We start from the raw sequence: 20904 nt of genomic DNA on the forward strand, positions 1-20904 counted from the left end.
TACTGCCTGTTGCACCTGCATGCTTACCTTCAGCGACTGGTATACAAGAACACCAGGTCTCATTGTATCTTCCCCTCAGTTTATAGCCGTTCAGATAATAATCTACCTTCCTGTTTTTGCTACCAAAGTGGATAACCTAACATTTATCCACATTATACTGCATCTGCCATGCATTTGCCCACTCACTCAGCTCTTCCAAATCACCCTGAAGTCTCTCTGCATCCTCCTCACAACTCACCCTCCCACCCAGTTTTGTGTCATCAGCAAATTTGGAGATATTACATTTAATTCCCTCATCGAAATCATTAAAATATATTGTGAATAGCTGGGGTCCTAGCACCAATCCCTGTGGTACCTCACTAGTTACTGCCTGCCATTCGGAAAAAGACCCATTTATTCCTACTCTTTGTTTCCTGTCTCCCAACCAATTTTGTATCCATCGCAATACACTACCCCCAATCCCATGCTCTTTAATTTTACATGCTAATCTCTTATGTGGAACTTTGTTCAAAGCCTTCTGAAAGTCCAAATAAACGACACCCACTGGCTCCCTAATGTTTGCCATTGCCTATCCACCGTCATCCCTTTAAGTAACATTTCCCAATCCATCATAGCCAACTCATGCCTCATACCTTCTTAGTTTCTTTTATTAAGATTCAGGACCCTAGTCTCAGAATCAACTACGTCACTGTCCATCTTGATGAAGAATTCTATCATATTATGGTCGCTCATCCCCAAGGGGTCTCGCATAACTAGATTGTCAATTATTCCTCTCTCATTACACAATCTAGGATAGCCTGTTCTCTAGTTGGTTCCTCAATGTATTGGTCCAGAAAACCATCCCGTATACACTCCATGAATTCTTCCTCTATGGTATTATGACTAATTTGATTTGCCCAATCTATATACGGTTTAAGTCACCCATAATTACAGATGTTCCTTTATCGCATGCGTCTTTAATTTCCCTTTGAATGCACCCTTTGAATTGCAGTCTCCAAATGATTGTACCAAGGCAACAAAAATGCACCTTCCTATAACTCCTGAGGCTTGCTGCTTCTTAAAGCAATACTGATTCTTTGCAAGCCTTAAATGCAAACTGCATATTTCCGGAGAAAAAAAAACGATAGGACTATGACATAGTTCAAAAACCTTCTTTGTTATATTTCTCCAATTACTTGTTATGTACATCTGTGACTCCATAATCCAAACACCTCCAGTTTTCCTCTTACTTCAGCGTGCAAGGTTCAATTTTCACATCAGTACAATGCACTTGATCACACATAATACTTAGGCATTCTTCTACTTATTACAAGCTTGATTTTATAGTTGCACAAAAAAATACCTATTGTTAAAAGCCCTTTCTTCATTGCTTTGACCATCTGATGTTTTTAGACTAATCAAAAGAAACATTTATCACAACACCTAATTCTCTTAAAGGAGCAGAATGTTTTAATAACTTCAGCTGATGTCCAAAACCAGTGTGAATACTTTGTTTTTCTTTAAGTTATGGTAGCTCTTTTACAAAAGAGAATTTGTTTCCTTGTTCTCTAACTTTGTTTGAATCATTGTTCTGGAATATGAATGCCAAAGCCCTTGGTTATTCCATGTTACATTTAGCATAAATCCACAGGAAATTGTATTTTTATTTATAAATCACAATTTATACTTTTTCTGGAAAATTCTAACAGTTAGTGTTACAACCCGATGAGAAAGAGGTCTAGGGTTCCTTGCAGCCTTCACCTGGTCTTACTGTAACAGGGTTTTATTTTAAACACACTGTGTTTTTAGCTTCCTTGTGCACCACTTTCCAATTATAAGGCAAAGAAACCAGCACAGACAGGTTTTCTTAGTTTTAAAGAAGTTGAAATGTATTAAATTTAAACTTAAACTCTAATTTGGTTGATGCCTACGGATACACAGTGCACCCACACTAGCATGATACACAATACACACATGCAAATAGAGACAGAAAAGAGCAGAAGAAAAAAATAAAGTGGAAAAGTTTGAGGCAATATCTGAAGAGATTTTGTTATGGTTCTTCGAGTTCACTGTAGAGTCCTTGATTATAGGTAGATCTTGCTTTTCATTGGCGCTCAGTATTCTTTTTAAACCTTGTTCACTGCAGGAGACTTTTCTCTCTTGGGGTTCATGTGTCTTCACTGAATTCGTAGGTTTGTGAGAAAGAGATGGGAGCAGACAGGAGAAATCTTCTCAGTCCAGGAGCAAACAGACACTTTGAATTCAAACTGTTTGTACAATTCAGAAAAACCCAGGTTGCCAAGCAGGTTAGTCATGTGACTAACTGGTTTGACCACATCTTGGATTGTATCACCTTAGCAGTCTCTGGAATGCTCCTCTTACACACAATACCTGGTGATTAAGGTCCATTGTGGGTTGAATGTGTCAAGGAATGGTCCTTTGTCCTTCCAAGCACTGTCTGTTAACATGCAAATGTCTTTTCCAGCCACGGCTGATCTGTTTAATAAGTCCTTTCTTCATTCCAGTAATAGTTTAAAATCAGTGTTCATGACAAAATTAATGTGCCTCATTCTTGGCAGGTGGGGACCTAGCATGACAGTTAGCAACTTAGCAATTCCTTTAGTTTAGAAAGCCTCAGTTCGATTAAAAGTATTGCACAACAATTTTAATTGTACAACTATGATAAATTGGTAAAAAGGCATTACATCAATTGCTCATTTTTACATGTTCTCAAACTATCAATTGAACCAATAATATATTAAAAACTGTTGTGCCCTCTAAGCATTACATTAAAACCATTTGAATAATTCATATTGTAATTTATATTCCAAAATTCATCCATTCCTATCCAGCAGCCTTAATATTGTGATGACAGTGAGTATAGAAAAGGCATGATGCCTTGATACAAAGGCGTACAGAAGGAATTGTTATTGAATTATAATAAATCACCCCCCCCCCCCCCCCCACTCCCTCAATTCCACATACCAGTTCCCAGGAAAACATACATCAAAAGACTCAGGCCATCTCATATTGCCTGCTGGAGAACTTTTTGTTAGAACTGATCTCATTTTACTGCCCTGTTTGAGAGTGTTCATTTCCTTCCCAACTAAACTTATAATTTTCAATGTTGACTATCTCTTTCTAAACCAGATAGTGTGAGGCATTTTTCAATTAGAAGTTCAGGACTTGTAGCTAACTTCTATATTGGCTACAATATTGAGGAAACCGATTCTGAAATTGAAAAACGTACACTGAAATAAAAAGCAGATGCAAAAATGCCACATGCTAATGTTACAACGAGGTGAGAAAGGTGTCTAGGGGTCTGTTACTGTCTTCACCTAGTCTTATTGTAACAGGGCATTATTTTAAACACACTGTGTTTTGAGCTCGCCTTTTTGTGAATCCTTGTTCACAGCTTTCCAATTATAAGGCAAAGAAACCAACACACCAGGTTTTCTCAGGTTTAAAGGAGAAAAGTGAAATTTATTAAAACTTAGATTTAATCTCTAATAAAGTTGACATCTACGGATATATGATGCACCCACGCTAGCATGCACACATGATATGCACATGCAAATAGAGACAGAAAAGAGGAGAGGAAAATATAGTAGAGAGGGGTTTGAGGCAATATCTGTAGAGTTTCTTGTTTTCTGTGCTTTGAGCTCATTTGATTGTAAGTAGTCTTGCTGTTCATTAGGACCCAGTGTTCTTCTTAAACCATGTTCACTTAGGAGACTTTTCTCTCTTTGAGGTTCATGCCGCGCCCCCAGCCAAGCAGTTCCAGTACAGCTACAACACTGGCATCTACCCGGCAATGTGGAAAATTGCCCAGGTATGTCCTGTACACAAAAAGCAGGACAAGTCCAACCCAGCCAATTTACGCCCCATCAGCCTACTCTCAAGCATCAGTCGAGTGATGGAAGGTGTCATCAACAGTGCCATCAAGTGGCACTTGCTTAGCAATAACCTGCTCACTGACGCTCAGTTTGGGTTCCGCCAGGGCCACTTAGCTCCTGACCTCATTACAGCCTTGGTTCAAACATGGACAAAAGAGCTGAACTCAAGAGGTGAGGTGAGAGTGACTGCCCTTGACATCAAAGCAGCATTTGACCGAGTATGGCATCAAGGAGCCCTAGCAAAACTGAGGTCAATGGAAATCAGAGGGAAAACCCTCCGCTGGCTGGAATCATACCTAGCGCAAAGGAAGATGGTTGTGGTTGTTGGAGGTCAATCATCTCAGCTCCAGGATATCACTACAGGAGCTCCTCAGGATAGTGTCTAGGGCCAACCATCTTCAGCTGCTTCATCAATGACCTTCCTTCAATCATAAGGTCAGAAGTGGGGATGTTCGCTGATGATTGCCCAATGTTCAGCACCATTCGTGACTCTTCAGATACTGAAGCAGTCCATGTAGAAATGCAGCAAGACCTGGACAATATCCAGGCTTGGGCTGATAAGTGGCAAGTAACATTCGCGTCACACAAGTGCCAGGCAATGACCATCTCCAACAAGAGAGAATCTAACCATCTCCCCTTGACATTCAACGACATTACCATTGCTGAATCCCCCACTATCAACATCCTAGGGGCTACCATTGACCAGAAACTGAACTGGAGTAGCCATATAAATACCGTGGCTACAAGAGCAGGTCAAAGGCTAGGAATCCTGAGGTGAGTAACTCACCTCCTGACTCCCCAAAGCCTGACCACCATCTACAAGGCACAAGACAGGAGTGTGATGGAATACTCTCCACTTGCCTGGATGGGTGCAGCTCCAACAACACTCAAGAAGCTCGACACCATCCAGGACAAAGCAGCCCGCTTGATTGGCATCCCATCTACAAACATTCACTCCCTCCACCACCGACGCACAGTGGCAGCAGTGTGTACCATCTACAAGATGCACTGCAGCAATGCACCAAGGCTCCTTAGACAGCACCTTCCAAACCCACGACCTCTACCAACGAGAAGGACAAGGAGAGCAAATGCATGGGAACACCACCACCTGCAAGTTCCCCTCCAAGTCACACACCATCCTGAGTTGGAACTATATCGCCGTTCCTTCACTGTCATTGGGTCAAAATCCTGGAACTCCCTTCCTAACAGCACTGTGGGTATACCTACCCCAAATGGACTGCAGCAGTTCAAGAGGGCAACTCACCACCACCTCCTCAAGGACAGTTACGGATGGGCAATAAATACTGACCTGGCCAGCGATGCCCACATCCCATGATTGAAAAACAAAAGTGTTTTCACATGATTCAGTTCTGTGGAAAAGAAATGGAGCCAGGCAGGACAGGAGAGAAGGTTCTCTTCCAACTGGGAGCATATGCCTTTCTGCAAATTCAAAACCTCCAACCGTCAGTCAGTTTTATGACCAAAACTGGTCTGACCACATCTTTAGTGTATTGGGGAAGCAATGACTGGGTCCCCATTATTCCAACACTGTCGGTTACCATGCAAATGTCTTTCTGGTCCTCTGACTGTGGGGGAGGATTCTTTGTTACTCTCCTCTTTGTTCTCTGGGACACTCCAGCTGTAGGTATTTGTGCAGGCTTTGCTGCACGCTCCTGTGGCACTTCAACTAGGTGAGGCATCACCTTCATGGTTTCTCTGCCCCCTAGAGGTCTCTGTATGTCTTTGCAGGTTCCTGTAAAAGATGTTTGCCACTCTTGTGGGATGCTTCTCGGGTCTACATTCACATTGGAGGATGTGGGGTCTAACTTTTCATATTTTTTAGGGTTGGTTGACCAGACAGTAGGAGTTGGCATCCAGGATTTTTCCTGGACTTCTGTTAACCTGCCCACTTAGTCACTTTTTCACCTTCTCTTTCTAAACCTTTGCCAGCTGTGTGCCTGCCTGTCCCCTTTTGTTCTCGGCAGGGGTCCCTTACAGTTCACCAGCCCTCTGCTGGAGGGTCTTCCTAACAGGACTTAGGGGTGCAGGTTTCACTGCAGGTTGGGGTTTCCCCTCAACTTGGCACATGTGGCAACTCCTGAAGTACTCCACTACATCTTTGTGGAGTTTTGGCCAGTCAAATTGCTGCCTTATGCGGGCTTTGGTCTCGTATACCAGCATGTACAGCCACTGTAGTCTTGTGGGCCCTTCTTAATATCTCTCCCTGGTACCTCTGTGGCACCATGAACTGCTGCACTACTGTCCACTCCTTGCCCTCAGGTCTGTGAAGAGAAGTCCATTTCCTCATCAGTGCCTCATTCTTTATATAGTAGTAATCAGGGACTCCCTCTGCTTCACTTTCAGACTGGGCAGCCTGTGCTAACTCTTGCAATACTGGGTCAGCTCACTGAGCTTCAGCTAGGGAAAAAACATTTAATTAATTCCCTCGGTCTCCTAACTTTCCAAAGAAAGTCTTGGTCAGGCAAACCTCATGGTCATCTGCCTGCAATGCCAATGCAGTCTCCTCTGGGGAAGCTAGTTTGATCATGGCCTGACCCACTACACATTCTGGGACTCTGCAGGGGACTGTCTCCTGCCACTGCCCTGTGTCTCTGATTTCCTTTATTTATTTTATTTAGAGATACAGCACTGAAACAGGCCCGTCGGCCCACCAAGTCTGTGCCGACCAACAACCACCCATTTATACTAACCCTACAGTAATCCCATATTCCCTACCACCTACCTACACTAGAGGCAATTTACAATGGCCAATTTACCTATCACCTGCAAGTCTTTGGCTGTGGGAGGAAACCGGAGCACCCGACGAAAACCCACGCAGTTACAGGGAAAATTTACAAACTCCGCACAGTCAGTACCCAGAATTGAACCCAGGTCCCTGGAACTGTGAGGTTGTGGTGCTAACCACTGCGCCACTGTGCCGCCCTACAGTCTTTCTTTCACTAATGGGGGGGCTACCACTTTCACCCCCACCAGATCATTACCGAGGAGCAGGTCAACCCGCCCACAGGCAAACTAAGGACAATCCCTATGGTCATCGTCCCCAAAACTAGGTCGCACCCCAGGTGCACCTGGTGTACAGGTACAAGCATACACTGCCCTCCAATACCATTCACCACCATTCTGGTGTTCACTTCACTAGCTGGGGAAAACATTAGGCCTTTTCCCAGTAAAAGGGATCTGGTGGCCCCTGTGTCCCTGAGAATCACTATGGGCTTGCTTGACCCACTCGATGAATATGGGCTTACTTTCCCTTCAAATACAAAACTCTGATAACCCTCAGGAACCCTATTAAGTTTGCCTGCACTGGCTGTCGTAAGCTTTCTGGGTTGCACTCTTACTGCAGTTAAAGCCACAACTTGTTCAGTGTTTTCCATCAGGGTTCTGTCTTCACTGAGCAGGTGTGCCCTGATTAACCCTTCCGGTTTCCCCTTTAATTTCCAGCAGTCAGCTTTTAAATACCCTGCCTTGTTACAATGGAAACACACAGGTCTCCGGGTCCAACTCACCTTCCTTTTTGGCTGAAAGAAAGCCCCCATGTCTTCTGCTTTCCTTTGTCTCCCAGGACTGCCTGGGTGGATGTCACCTTTCTACCCTTTGTCCTTTTTGGATTTGTGGGAGTGATTAGGAAAGATTTTCCCGGGAAACCGACTTATAAATTAAAGCAACTCATCGGCCTGTACAGCCGCTTGCCAGGCTCACTGAACCCACTGCTCCTCTACATGGGTCTTTATTGAAAGTGAGGGAGAGTTTTTAAATTCCTCTAACAGGATTATTTCTCTGAGAATCTCATAACTGAGCTATATTTTTAAAACCCTCAGCCACTGGTCAAAGGCCAGCTGCTTACTTCTTTCAAACTGCAGATAAGTTTGACTGGCTTGCTTTTTGAGGGTTCTAAACTTTTGGCGATAGGCATCGGGTACTGATTCATATGCCCCGAGGATAGCATTTTTGGTCAGTGCATAATTTGATGAATTCTCATCTGGCAACAAGGAATAAACCAGTGTGTTTGTTTTGCAATAAGAGAGACCAGGTCTCAGCTGGCCATTTTAGCTGCTTTGCCAATTTCTCAAAAGACACGTAAAATACTTCCACATCTTCCTCATTGAATTTTAGAATTAATTGAGTGAGCTTTAGCAATCTTGTACCCAGCCCTGAATTCTGCTCCTCCATATTAGCCATGCTTTCACTAGGGTTAATCTGTCACGCCCTAGCTAGCTCAAGCCACTTCAACTTTTTGCATTATTTCCGGAATATTATTTCTCTCTCTCTCTCCTGCCTTTCATTCTCTTCATGCTCCTTTTGGAAGGCACTCTCTCTCTCTTTTTCCTGTCTCTCTCTTTCTCTTTTCCTGTCTTCTAATTCAAGTTTCTTTTGTTCCAATTGTATCTTTGCTAGCAGTACACTGTCTGGGTCTACTTCTAACACTGCTTCTGCTTCTTCAGATTCAACGGAAAAATGGTTGGCCAGTAGCCTTAGGAGTTCAGATTTCCTAGCCTTGCCACATACAGTGATCCCACACAGCCATTTTCCTCAACTTCTCCATAGACAGTGCTTTTAACTTATTCCAAGTTACTTCACCCTGGCTTGGAGAGCTACTTGCTTCAGTTGCAGACATGCTCGTTTTCAATCACACACAACCACAAGGAAACCTGCTTTGAAATGTTGCTCTTTTTGATTGGGAACAATTTGGCTTCCCACTTCCAATTTCTCTCATTGGTCTGTGGGTAAAATCCCAGATGCTAGCACCCAAATTTCTGTTACGACCAGGTGAGAAAGGTGTCTAGGGGTCTGTTACTGTCTTCACCTGGTCTTATTGTAACGGGGTACTTTCTAAACACATTGTGTTTTGAGCTTGCCTTTTTGTGAATCCTTGTTCACAGCTTTCCAATTATAAGGCAAAGAAACCAACACACCAGGTTTTCTCAGGTTTAAAGGAGAAAAGTGACATTTATTAAAACTTAGACTTAAACTCTAATATGGTTGATGCCTATGGATATACGATGCGCCCATATTAGCATGCACATGCGATATACACATGCAAATAGGGACAGAAAAGAGGAGAGGAAAATATAGTATAGAGGGGTTTGAGGCAATATCAGTAGAGTTTCTTGTTTACTGTGCTTCAAGCTCACTTGATTGTAAGTAGTCTTGCTGTTCATTGAGGCCCAGTGTTCTTCTTAAACCATGTTCATTTAGGAGACTAGTCTCTCTTTGAGGTTCACATGTTTTCACAAGGTTCAGTTCCATGGGAAAGAGATAAAAACAAGAAATGCTGGAACCACTCAGCAGGTCTGGCAGCATCTGTGGAAAGAGAAGCAGAGTTAACGTTTCGGGTCAGTGACCCTTCATCGGAACTGACAAATATTAGAAAAGTCACAGGTTATAAGCAAGTGAGGTGGGGGAGTGGCAAGAGATAACAAAGGAGGTCTAGATTGGACCAGGCCACATAGCTGACCAAAAGGTCATGGAGCAAAAGCAAACAATATATTAATGGTGTGTTGAAAGACAAAGAGATGGGAAAGAGATGGTCGGTTACTATGCAAATGTCTTTCTAATCAGGGGCTTGCAATTTTAAGTTTTAATGTTCATGGGCTAAATCATGTGTGCTTCAGTCTTGGCAGGTCGAGAGATTTGCCTGACACTAAGAAGAGGAGAGAATGCAGCAAACGAAGGAAATATATTGCAGTGAGGAAAATGCATAGTCCTATTTAGTAATTCCCTGTTGTACAGGTGACACTTCAGAAGCAAATGTATGATTTATTAATAAGCAGTACAGTGAAAAAGGTAAAATATATTCTGAAAATGATTAAAATATACATTGAAAGGGCTAAATCTATGTTGAGGTATATATACCTAACCTGCACCTAGATCAAATTTGTGCTAAATGAAATACATACTCAACATGTGCTGAACTTTTGATTAAGGTAATGTGTTAAAATAGATACAGCAGTCTGGAGTTTCCATTTGATTGCACATTTTTGGCATAACTCACCCGATATTGGTGTAACCAGTGCAAAGGATTGCAGAATTTGAAGTGCAAATTGCATTCAGCGCAACTTGAGTTTCCATGATCTATTAAGCTAGATTTTAAAAAACTGTACTGGAAACAGGCCCCACCCACAAAGTTAGCCACACCCCCAGGGTGAATTAGTCACTTTTGGAAGTTTCCGCTAATTAAGCTCATTTGCAGACCTTTAAGGAAGCTCCAAATATTGAGCTGGATTCTTTGGGTGCAAGATACTGATAGTTATGTTTGGATTTTTTTTTGTTTTGCTAAGGAACTGACTACTATACCCCAATCTAACTAGAAAATAGTTTTAAAGTCATTTTCAGCAATCTAAATTCAGGTCACTCACAGGTGGTGGATTGACACTGTGATTAAAAATGTTTTTTTTTGCATTAAACCCATCTTTAGCTGTATTAATTGATATGCACCAAATTACCACACTTAAATATATCAAAACTACTATTTAAAATAAAATCTTTAAAAAAAATAATGTTTTAAAATGCTGCCTGATTCCGCTGGTTCATGGAAGGTTTTGCCTTTGCGAATATGCAAATATGTTTCATCAAAGAGGCATGGGGAAATCACTTTTCAAATTAGGCCCAACTTTGGGCGCAATTTGTGTTGGAATTGCCAATTGTGCCCAAAGTGAAAATTCTGTTCTGTCACCCAGATGGGTAAAACTTGCACTGTAATAGGAAAATATGTGGTATTTGTTGTTTTAACAAATATTGCAGTAGGTGTTGTACTAAGTCAATGATAGACAGCAGATTAAAACATGAGCTACGACTCTTCGCCTGAATGAGTGCAAAATCACCTATTGCAGTATGAAGCAAGGTTAGATGTTTACATCAATCACAGATGCAGGAACACCTTTAAAATTAGTTCTTAAAATGTGTCTGTGTGCAGCTCTGTCCAAATTTCATGCAGAGGTCTGCTTCGGATTCAACCACATATTTACACACACTTTTGTTGCTAATTTGATTGTTCATTTCCATTAATCTATCATCTCAGCATATGTTTTACCTCGTATGATTCATCTATTTCTTCATGTTTTTACTTTGACACAGTTCACCCATTTCATTCAGCTGTCTACTGACCTAAAATTGTATTTTATCCATTTCACTATCCTATATTCAATTCAGTACAGAGCTACCTCCATAGGTCAAATTTTAAATTCAATGACCTCATAAAACTACTCCATAATGAATATTTCAGAAACTGGCAGAGTGTGCAGGCATCAAACATAAACTGGTCTGACATATCCAGATCTTCAACAATATACTCTGATACTATGTCACTGCAGTAATAAAAGCATTATTATTGACAAGATAGTATCCACCGAAGGTGCCTGGGTAAGGCAACAAGATGAAAGAACAGTTACAATCACTGAATTCAGCTTTTAGGTCGAAAAATCATGCCTGGCCTGTGAGGTTAGGTTTGCCTTGAATGAGAAATAAGGTTACATGTATCTTTTTTTTGGCAATATAAAAGGGCCAGCCTGAAGAAGTGAAAATGGACGTTTTAACTTCGATGCACTGAAGGCCTGCATCACCATCGAATGTAAGCCTTCAACAATCACGTCTGATATCTGTAAAATAGAGGGAAAAGAAAATCAAAGTGTTCATGATGTAAAATTACCCAGAGCAGTTATTCAGCACTGACACACAAGCTGTTATCATCTATTGCTTTCGGCGGCATTATATGGAACACTGTGCTAAACTGTGCTGAACCCAATACGTTTCAATGGGTAGTTGGTTAGTAGTTTGATTATAGCCTTAGTCCCACGGGCATGTCAACCCTTTTAAAAATGGACATTGGATATATAAAACTTAAACTGAATATTTTAAGATTTGTTATTAAAATCAAATCTATAGAATAAGTAGCTGTTCTTAAGTAATACAAAGGATAAAAAATGAAGAATACATTAGAGATACTGTGGATTTCTTGCACCTTCAACATTGCTATGATTTAGAGGACAAATAGGAGAAGCTGTCCTGTGTTGATGTTATCTATGAAAGCACCTTGACATATTAATCAATAGAGCAAAGTTTAGAGTCTAAATAGAGTCTAAACCAGTTGGATTTACAATTAATTTGTATTAGAAATAGTGTTCAAATTGTAAAGATAACAAATAGTGAAAGAGAAAGAGAAATTATAGTCTATCACAGAACGTTGAAGAAATTTCAATACACTACAATGAAAAATAGAAATTACATGAAGATGATGATAATGCTATTAATGTAGTATATTCAAGTAACTGCTACCAACGATACTTTTGTTGTGATACAAATTGGTTTTGCGCAAGTAGACAGGGGAACAAAGCATAAAAATTTCCCTGTTGTTGGATACCACATAAAATGTGATGCAGAGTTAAATTTGCAGTGAGGAACTTTTATTCAGGAAAATCGAACTAAAAATGGGACATACCAAACTCCTCCAATGTTTATCATGGTAATATATTTGTTGATAAGAATAGTTTATTTCATGAAATATTTTAAAGAGTGGAATGATCGTTCAACTCAGGAGGACAGGCAACTCATTCTAAGTCTTATAAAATAAAAGAAATGCTGTCAGTTTATTAGCTAATTTTATACATTAAATTTCATGATGTCACAATCAAGCTTGTGATTTTGGGAGAGGATTGAGTTGGTTTAGCAGTGCCATTTTCAGGAATAAAACACTATATGGTATCACCCAGACAACTATCAATTGCCACAAGTTATCAGAAGCCTTCTACTCTGGAGTACTTACATTCTTCTTGTTATGGCAATTTGAACACTTTTTCTTCCAAAAGGTGCCCTCTGCATTATGCATCTTTCTCCTCATGAGAAGGCTAGATGGTCTTTATTACAAATCTCTCCAGGTGGTCAGCCAGCAGCAGCCATAGGTCAGGCAACACAAAATATTCCAGGTCAGTAGCTTTACTGCACATGATGCTTCATCCAATAACAAAGCTGACAACTGACAAAGCTCAGTCAACCAGTGAAAGTGAATTGGAACGACAGGTAACCTTAGAGCTCAAATCCACGACCTTCTGGGTGTGACTTGACCACCGAAATCACTTGTCATATTGAGCCCTCTATATTTTACCCTTTCCTATCATCTTTCAATACAACACATTTCTCAGTAAAAAATTAATTATGTTCTAATCCAAAAGGAGCACTGCTTAAACAAGGATCGGGAAATGCAAATAATATTTAATTAATTGAGTTATAATTTTTCTGCAATCAACTACAGATGATTTCACTGTAAACCTGTGGTAATGATGTCACATGCAGTTTTAATACCCTTGTGGAAGCATCAAACTGGATTAATCTTAGTTATCAGTTTATTCCAGGAATTCACGATGGAAAGGAAGCACTTCAAGAAATATCGGATGATCTTTTATTATAACAGCATGTTCATTAACATGCTTTTCTTCTGTCAAGGGAAAGATAAATATGTTAACCCTTAAGAGTTGCAACACTCAATAAGGAAGAAAGAAGGAAAACAAGAATTTGCCAATGGGAGTTCTGTGGTGTAACTCATCCTTTGCTTGCTTAGCTGACACAGCTTTCAGACATAGGATAATGACCAAAACTGGTGAGGCAGACAGATCATGATAAACAGAAATATTGGTATGTGTTATAAATATTAGCAATGATAGAAAAAAGAAAATAATTGCTAACCAACTGTCCTGTTTTAATTAAACAGTATCAATGAGCAAAGCAGCAACAGTGTGCAAGACTCCAACTGGTCAATTGGCAGAAAACTCCATTTCTGCCCTAAGTTCTAACTTGACTTCTATCTTTACAACCCACTGTAAGCTAAGAAATATATTGCATGTGATGTAACTTCCAGATCATATTGAATCGCATGGAATGATCGTATTGAATGGCGGAGCAGGCTCGAGGGGCTGAATTGCCTACTCCTGCTCCTAGTTCTTATGTTCTTTTTTTTAATGTTAAAGCAGTTAAGATTTCCTTTCGCAGTTTGATGTTACTTGAACTTCTCAATTCAGTTAGATTGTAACTTTCTTATTATCTATTAATTGATGTTTGCAATAGACAACACATTCACGTTCGATCTGCAGATCACGATGACCAAATGGTAGCTGCCATCAACAAGATGGTGTGCAAAGTTGCTAAGACAGGGTACAAATATCAATAGCTATGTATCATCAAGAGTATTGGATAGGTCCAGAAATAACCTATAGATCCTGAATGCAACAACTATATAGTAAAGAACTAAGGTTCAGTTAATACTCCTGAACCCTTCGATAGGCAAAGTCAGCGATATGGTGGATTTAAAAAAGAATGCTCAGTACCAACCAATTGCTTATCAGTAAGACAATCTGAACAGTAGCATAGTGATTATGTTACTGGACTAGTAATCCAGACATCTGGACTAATAATCCAGGGATGTTATTTCAAATCTCGCTATGCCAGTTTGTGAATTTGAATTTGGTTAAGTAAATAAGTCTAGAATAAAAAGCTGCTGTCAGTAATAGTGACCACGAAGCTAATGGATTGTTGTAAAAACTCAGCTGGTTCAATAATGTCTTTTATGTGACTTATGTAACTTCTCTCTGAAATAACCAAGCAAGCCACTCAGTTGTGTCAAACCAGTACAATAAGAATAAAACCGGTTGGGCCACCAATCATCAAATTCGAAGATGCCAAAAAGGCACATCCAGTTGACTCTGCAAAGTACTCCTTACTAACATCTGGGGACTTCTGGCAGAATTGGGACAGCTGTCCCACAGACCAGACATTTATTCACCAGCAATGTACTCAGTTTGGGATCTGCCAGGACCACTCAGCTCCAGAAATTTTTACAGCCTTGGGATAAAATAAGTGAGTGTGACTGCCCTTAACATCAAGGCAACCAACTGTGGCACCAATGAGCCCTAGTAAAATAGAAGTCCATGCAGATCAGGGGTAAAATTCTCCACTGGCGGGAGTCATATCTCACAGAAAGAAAGATGGTTGTGGTTGTTGGAGGCCAAATATCCCAGCCCGAGGACAAAGCTGCAGGACTTCCTCAGGACAGTATCCTCAGGTCAACCACCTTCAGCTGTATCAACAGTTACCTTTGCTTCATCATAAGGGCAGACATGGGGATGTTTGCTGATGTTTACACAGTGCTCAGATCCAATTGTAATTTTTAGGTAATGAAGCAGCTCATGTCTGCATGCAGAAAGACCTAGACAAGAGCCAGGCTTGGGCTGATAAATGCCAAGTAACATTCCCACCCAAATGCTAGTCAATAACCATCTCCAACACGAGAGAGACTAATCACCTTCCCATGGCATTCAATGGCATCACCATTGTCAAAACCCCCACCAGCAACATCCTGGGGGTCACCATTGACCAGAAACTTAACTGAACCAGCCAAATAAAGACTGTGGCTTCAAGAGCAGGTCAGAAGCTAGGCATTCTGTGGAGAGTAACTCACCTTCGGACTCCCCAAAGACTATCCACCACCTACAAAGCACAAGTCAGGAGTATGATGGAATACTTTCCATTTGCCTATATGAGTGCAGCTGCAACATGCAAGAAGCTAGATATCTTCCAGGCCAAAACAGCCCACTTGATCAGCAGCAAATTCACCCCATCTACCACTGGCACAATGTGGATGCAGTGTGTTTATTCCACAAGATGCACTACAACAACTCGTCGAGCCTCCTTCAATAGCACATTCTACACTCACAAGCTCTACCACATAGAAGGGCAAGGACAGCAGGCACATGGGAACACCGTTACCTTCAATTTCCCCTCCAAATCACACACCATCCTGACTTGGAAATATATTGCTATTCCTTCACGGTCACTGTGCCAAAATCCTGGAACTTCCTACACAACAGCACTGTGGGAGTACTTTCACCACATAGACTACAGAAGTTCAAGAAGGTAGCTCACCACCACCTTCTCAAAGGCAATTAGGGATGGGCAATAAATGTTGGCTTTGCCAGAATACACAGAATCAGTGCCATTAGTTTGGATACACTTCAGACAATGCACAATCTAATCCACTAAGAATGGAGAAAATCAATGGCAGTGCAGACATTCATACGATTTTTAAACATTTTATTTAGAGATATAGCACTGAAACAGGCCCTTCGGCCCACCGAGTTTGTGCCGACCAACAACCACCCATTTATACTAATCCTGCATTAACCCCATATTCTGTACCACATCCCCACCATTCTCCTACCACCTACCCACACTAGGGGCAATTTAAAATGGCCAATTTACCTATCAACCTGCAAGTCTTTGGCTGTGGGAGGAAACCGGAGCACCCAGCAGAAACCCACGCAGTCACAGGGAGAACTTGCAAACTCCGCACAGGCAGTACCCAGAACTGAACCCAGGTCGCTGGAGCTGTGATGCTAACCACTGCACCACTGTGCCGCTATTGAAGATACCATTGCAGTACCTGCAATAACGGTGGAAACGAGTAACCATCTTGACACAGAATTTTTTGTGTTGCGATATTGGATAAGAAATAGCCGAAGAGTATTTAAAAACTTTATTTTACAGCTCTTGTTAAGAGGATTTAAAGGGAGATAAGGTTATGATCTTAATAAGTCTCTATACCGTGAGGGTTCCTTGGATGCTAACCCTTCAAACATTGTTACTAGTTTTGCTGCCTGATATTATCTGGATCCAAAGTGATGCAAGTTGTCTTAATTCATGTCTTTCAGGATGATGCCCCACTCCAAATTCATACTTTAATTCTGTGGTCATCCCTGACAGCAATTTCAAAAATAAAACCAAAATGTGTGAAAAGAATAAGTAGCGCACCTGACATTTGAAGAAATCAGCATATGGTCATTTTAGTAATTGGGAACTAGTACTTAAAAAAACTCTTTCATACATAAAAGTACTTGCTTTTTTAAATCCTTTCATGGGATGTGGGTGTTGCTGGCAAAGGCCAGCATTTGTTGCCCATCCCTAATTGCCGTTGACAACTGAATGGCTTGCTAGGCCATTTCAGAGGGCAGTTAAGAGTCAACCACATTGCTGTGGGTGTGGAGTCACATGTAAACCAGACCAGGTAAGGACAGCAGATTTCCTTCCTTAAAGGACATTCGGGAACCAGATGGGTTTTTACGACAGTCGATGATAATTCCATGGCACCATTACTGAGACTAGCCTTCAATTCCACTTACCAGGAATTCCATATTTTAGAAAAGAATTATTTTACATAGAGAAATCTATCTCTTAAGGAGGGTTAGGCTTATTGGCTTTGGGGCTAATTTCCATTTTCAGGCCTCGGTCAGTGCTAAATGATTGCAAATTAGTACAAATCCCACATAATAGATCAAGTATAAATAGCCAGTTTAATAATTGGGGACAATTAAAAGGGATTTCTACAAACAGAGGGAATGTAAAAACTGACAACGTTTTTGTAAAGCTATAAAAGGCATCTCAACCCAGTAACAACCTTTTCCAAGGCTGAAAGGCACATAGGCTTAAATGGCCAGTAAAAAATGAAAGGAAATAGAACCCTAAGTGCAGACATGAGCTTGAAGACAAGTGATGGACAGCCCAACACAAACACATCTTGATGGTTATGGAAATCAAGATGGTGTTACATGAGTTGCTTGCAAACAGGCTTGTCCTCTGAGCCATTTCATAGCACCACCCCCATGGGTTAACATTGTGGCAGGCCTGCATGGAGATGCAGAAGAGTTACAGGCCACAACAGATAGTTGCTCTCCCTTCAGGTACCAGTTCTCTGATTGATGGTAGCAGCAAGTGCCTGTGCAGTAGATACCTCCGCATCTGCCTCTTTACTAACCAAAATGGTCATTGGCAAATCGATGCACCAGGGCTTGCAAAAGTGTTTATTAACATCTTGGTGATCTGGCTCTAGATCATCCTAGAATGAATGCAGTACCATGTAAATTTGTTTGGTGGATGAAGGAAAGGGGATATGGAAATGAGACAGATAAAGGTGATGACTGTTTGGAGAGTAAACACCGAATGAACTGGTTGGGCTGAATGGCTTATTTTCATATTGTAATTTCTATGTATAACAGGGCAATGGTGAGAAGCTGCATTTCATCTGGTCAATACCATATAATTGGAATTAATAATGTTCCACTGTTTGCACTTTCAATTTGAGGAACGTAAATGTATACACATGTAATTCTTCCAACTTCATATCACATAGTACTTTCAATAAATCGGTTGCCATTGACACTAGTTATTATGCAGTTCTTTCAAGCAAATATCCTCTTGCAGTTGCTCAAATCTTTCACATTGTTAATTAATTATGTAGCTTTTTTAACTTTCCATTAGCACAAAGAACAATTTCTATATATATAGACACGTATATTCAAATAATGACTTATTGCAAAAGTGATAGATAAATATATATAGTTAATTCATTCATAAACCATTATATCACTTTAGCAACTTCTGTGTATTTGTCAAGTGCAGGAACAGCTGGACATCTGAAGAGCAGGACGAAAGGTTATCCTCCATCAACTGTGCAACCTGATCTTAATTATCTTAATTTGGCAAGACAACACAAACAGTGTCCTTAACTGCTATTCAAACACGCATTAATTAACTTAGACACATTCGCCTGCAGAAGAGATAAGGAGCTCACATGTCATGTCTTCAATTTTGTCATTGAATTCCTCCCCCTCCTTAACTATACACAATAATCCCAGATCAATATTTTTGATACATTCTTTTCAAGTACTTTGTGCAAATATCAGCCTACCTCTGGCATCAGTTGTCCTGAAATCAGACTGGAAGGGAATCTGTTGGCTTAGAATAACTGCACAGTGTAGAAAAGCAGGTAAATTGTCTTTCTGCAGATTTTAGTACTTTGCTTAATTAGTTAATTGGCTGCAAAGGCATTTTTTTCTGGATATTTGAACATTTAGTCTGATTTGAAGTGAGTCTTGTGCTTCAACCTTCTGTAGTCAAGTGAGATATTGTCCAGCAGGTGCAAGGCAATGCACAGCACACAGAACAAGTAATACAAGGAGACAACATGTCAGAAAGAAAAAAGCTAGAGATATAAAAACATAAAAAGATGATGGGCAGTAATTTTTCCCATTGACGGACCAAGGGAAATTCCTGCCAATGTTATCCTTATGCTATTAATAAGTTTAAAAATTAAATCAGCCCTCGATTTGTAAGTGAGCAACATACCATACTCCATGTATTCGCAAGCTATTTTCCTTAACTATGAAGTTTCATTTCACATTGGACAGTGTATATACTGTGAGATCAATGTTTGGCCAAGAGAGTGTGGGAAAATGGTGCACTGACACGGAACATAAAAGTTTGACTGTATCAGGCCTGTGTCCTCAGTACCTTGCTCTACGCCAGCGAGGCCTGGACAAAGTATGCCAGCCAAGAGTGATGTCTCAATTCATTCCATCTTCACTGCCTCCGGAGAATCCTTGGCATCAGGTGGCAGGACCATATCTCCAACACAGAAGTCCTCGAGGTGGCCAACATCCCCAGCATATGCACCCTACTGAGCCAGCGGCACTTGAGATGGCTTGATCGTGTGAGCCGCATGGAAGATGGCAGGATCCCCAAGGACACTTTGTACTGCGAGCTCATCACTGGTATCAGACCCACCGGCCGTCCATGGCTCCGCTTTAAAGACGTCTGCAAATGCGACATGAAGTCCTGTGAGATTGATCACAAGTCGTGGGAGTCAGTTGCCAACGATCGCCAGAGCTGGCGGGCAGCCATAAAGGCAGGGATAAAGTCTGGCAAGTCAAAGAGACTTCGCAGTTGGCAGGAAAAAAGACAGAAGCGCAAGGAGAGAGCCAACTGTGTAACAGCCCCAACAACCAATCTTATCTGTGGCACCTGTCACTCTAGAATTGGCCTTTATAGCCACTCCAGGCGCTGCTTCACAAACCACTGACCACCTCCAGGCATTTACCCATTGTCTCCCAAGACAAGGAGGCCAAAGAATATTTGTAACATATTTTAACATATTAAATTCCAGAGAGAGAATTAACTGTAATTAATGAGATGATAACAGGACATTTAATAAGCAATGAATTCTGAAAGGCAGGAAGAAATTAAATATTATGGACTGGATATTAAGAGCCTGCCATAGATCTCGGCGGTGAGCTCAAAAAATGGCAGCCCACCCATGCGGGACGCACGCCAAAGAGCCGCCGCAATCTCAAGCACGGCAGCTCATTTAAATAGTTTGGGGGCCCAACCACACCCCGCCCCACATCCATTGTTGGGGGCAGGCATTCCGTCTCCGGCAATGAGTCAGCTGCCTGTGCGCAGGTGCTGGCGTCAATTTTAAAGGGCAGCCAGCCCTGCCGCCCAATCTAAATGTTTAAAGTCCTACCCCCCCCAAATTTAAATGAATACATTTCTAACGCCCCTTTCCCACTCCCCCAATAACAATTACAGTAACTATTTGCCCTTCCCCCCAAACAATGATCTTTTACACCTGACCTTCCATCCCAAACTGCACAAAGTTTAAGGTTCAAGCATTCCCATCATCCCCTACACCCATTATGTTTATTTGTCCTTGTCCCCCCACCGCCTGCACTGACAAACTTACCTTCACTCCCCCTCCCCACCATTGTGGCACGCGTTTCCCTGGATGGGGATCTGAAGGCACTATAGTGCTGGCCGCCGTGCCAAAGATCGTGGGGGGCCCTCAAGATCACAGCGGGGGGTGCACCACGGAGCCTCGCCACTGCTGGGAGGATCAGGCCAGGCCCTCACAGCTTTGAGGTCTGTGACAGGCCTCATCCGGAGCCATCTTCTGGCGCCTCTCCCCCCGTGCCACGGAACCCGACCCCTGGGGAGAACAGAATCCAACCCTACACAACAGATATAATGAAATCAAGACAAATCTAATCAGCCCTTAACGTTTTTTCAGTGATTCTGATTCTGAGTTGATAACTGTCGAGCTGATTAAACCTGGTCTTCTCTAATGCAATGGAAGTACAGCTTTTACTACTTCAACTTCAGATAATAGTAAATGTGAGGACATCATCATTCAGCG

General features: G+C 41.4%; 1 long non-coding RNA gene across 2 annotated transcripts in view; it reads left to right on the forward strand.

Annotated features, from left to right (window-relative positions):
• LOC137377728 (uncharacterized) overlaps window positions 1-18073 on the forward strand; it is a 180523-nt gene extending 162450 nt beyond the window's left edge. For both annotated transcript variants that reach the window (XR_010976475.1, XR_010976474.1), the window contains exons 5-6: window positions 13332-13485; window positions 13597-18073. This is a non-coding gene — a long non-coding RNA (uncharacterized lncRNA). The remainder of the gene's footprint in view (window positions 1-13331; window positions 13486-13596) is intronic.
• Window positions 18074-20904: the final 2831 nt, after the last annotated feature.

This window comes from Heterodontus francisci, chromosome 15 (assembly GCF_036365525.1).
Source record: "Heterodontus francisci isolate sHetFra1 chromosome 15, sHetFra1.hap1, whole genome shotgun sequence".
NCBI classification, from domain to species: Eukaryota; Metazoa; Chordata; class Chondrichthyes; order Heterodontiformes; family Heterodontidae; genus Heterodontus; species Heterodontus francisci.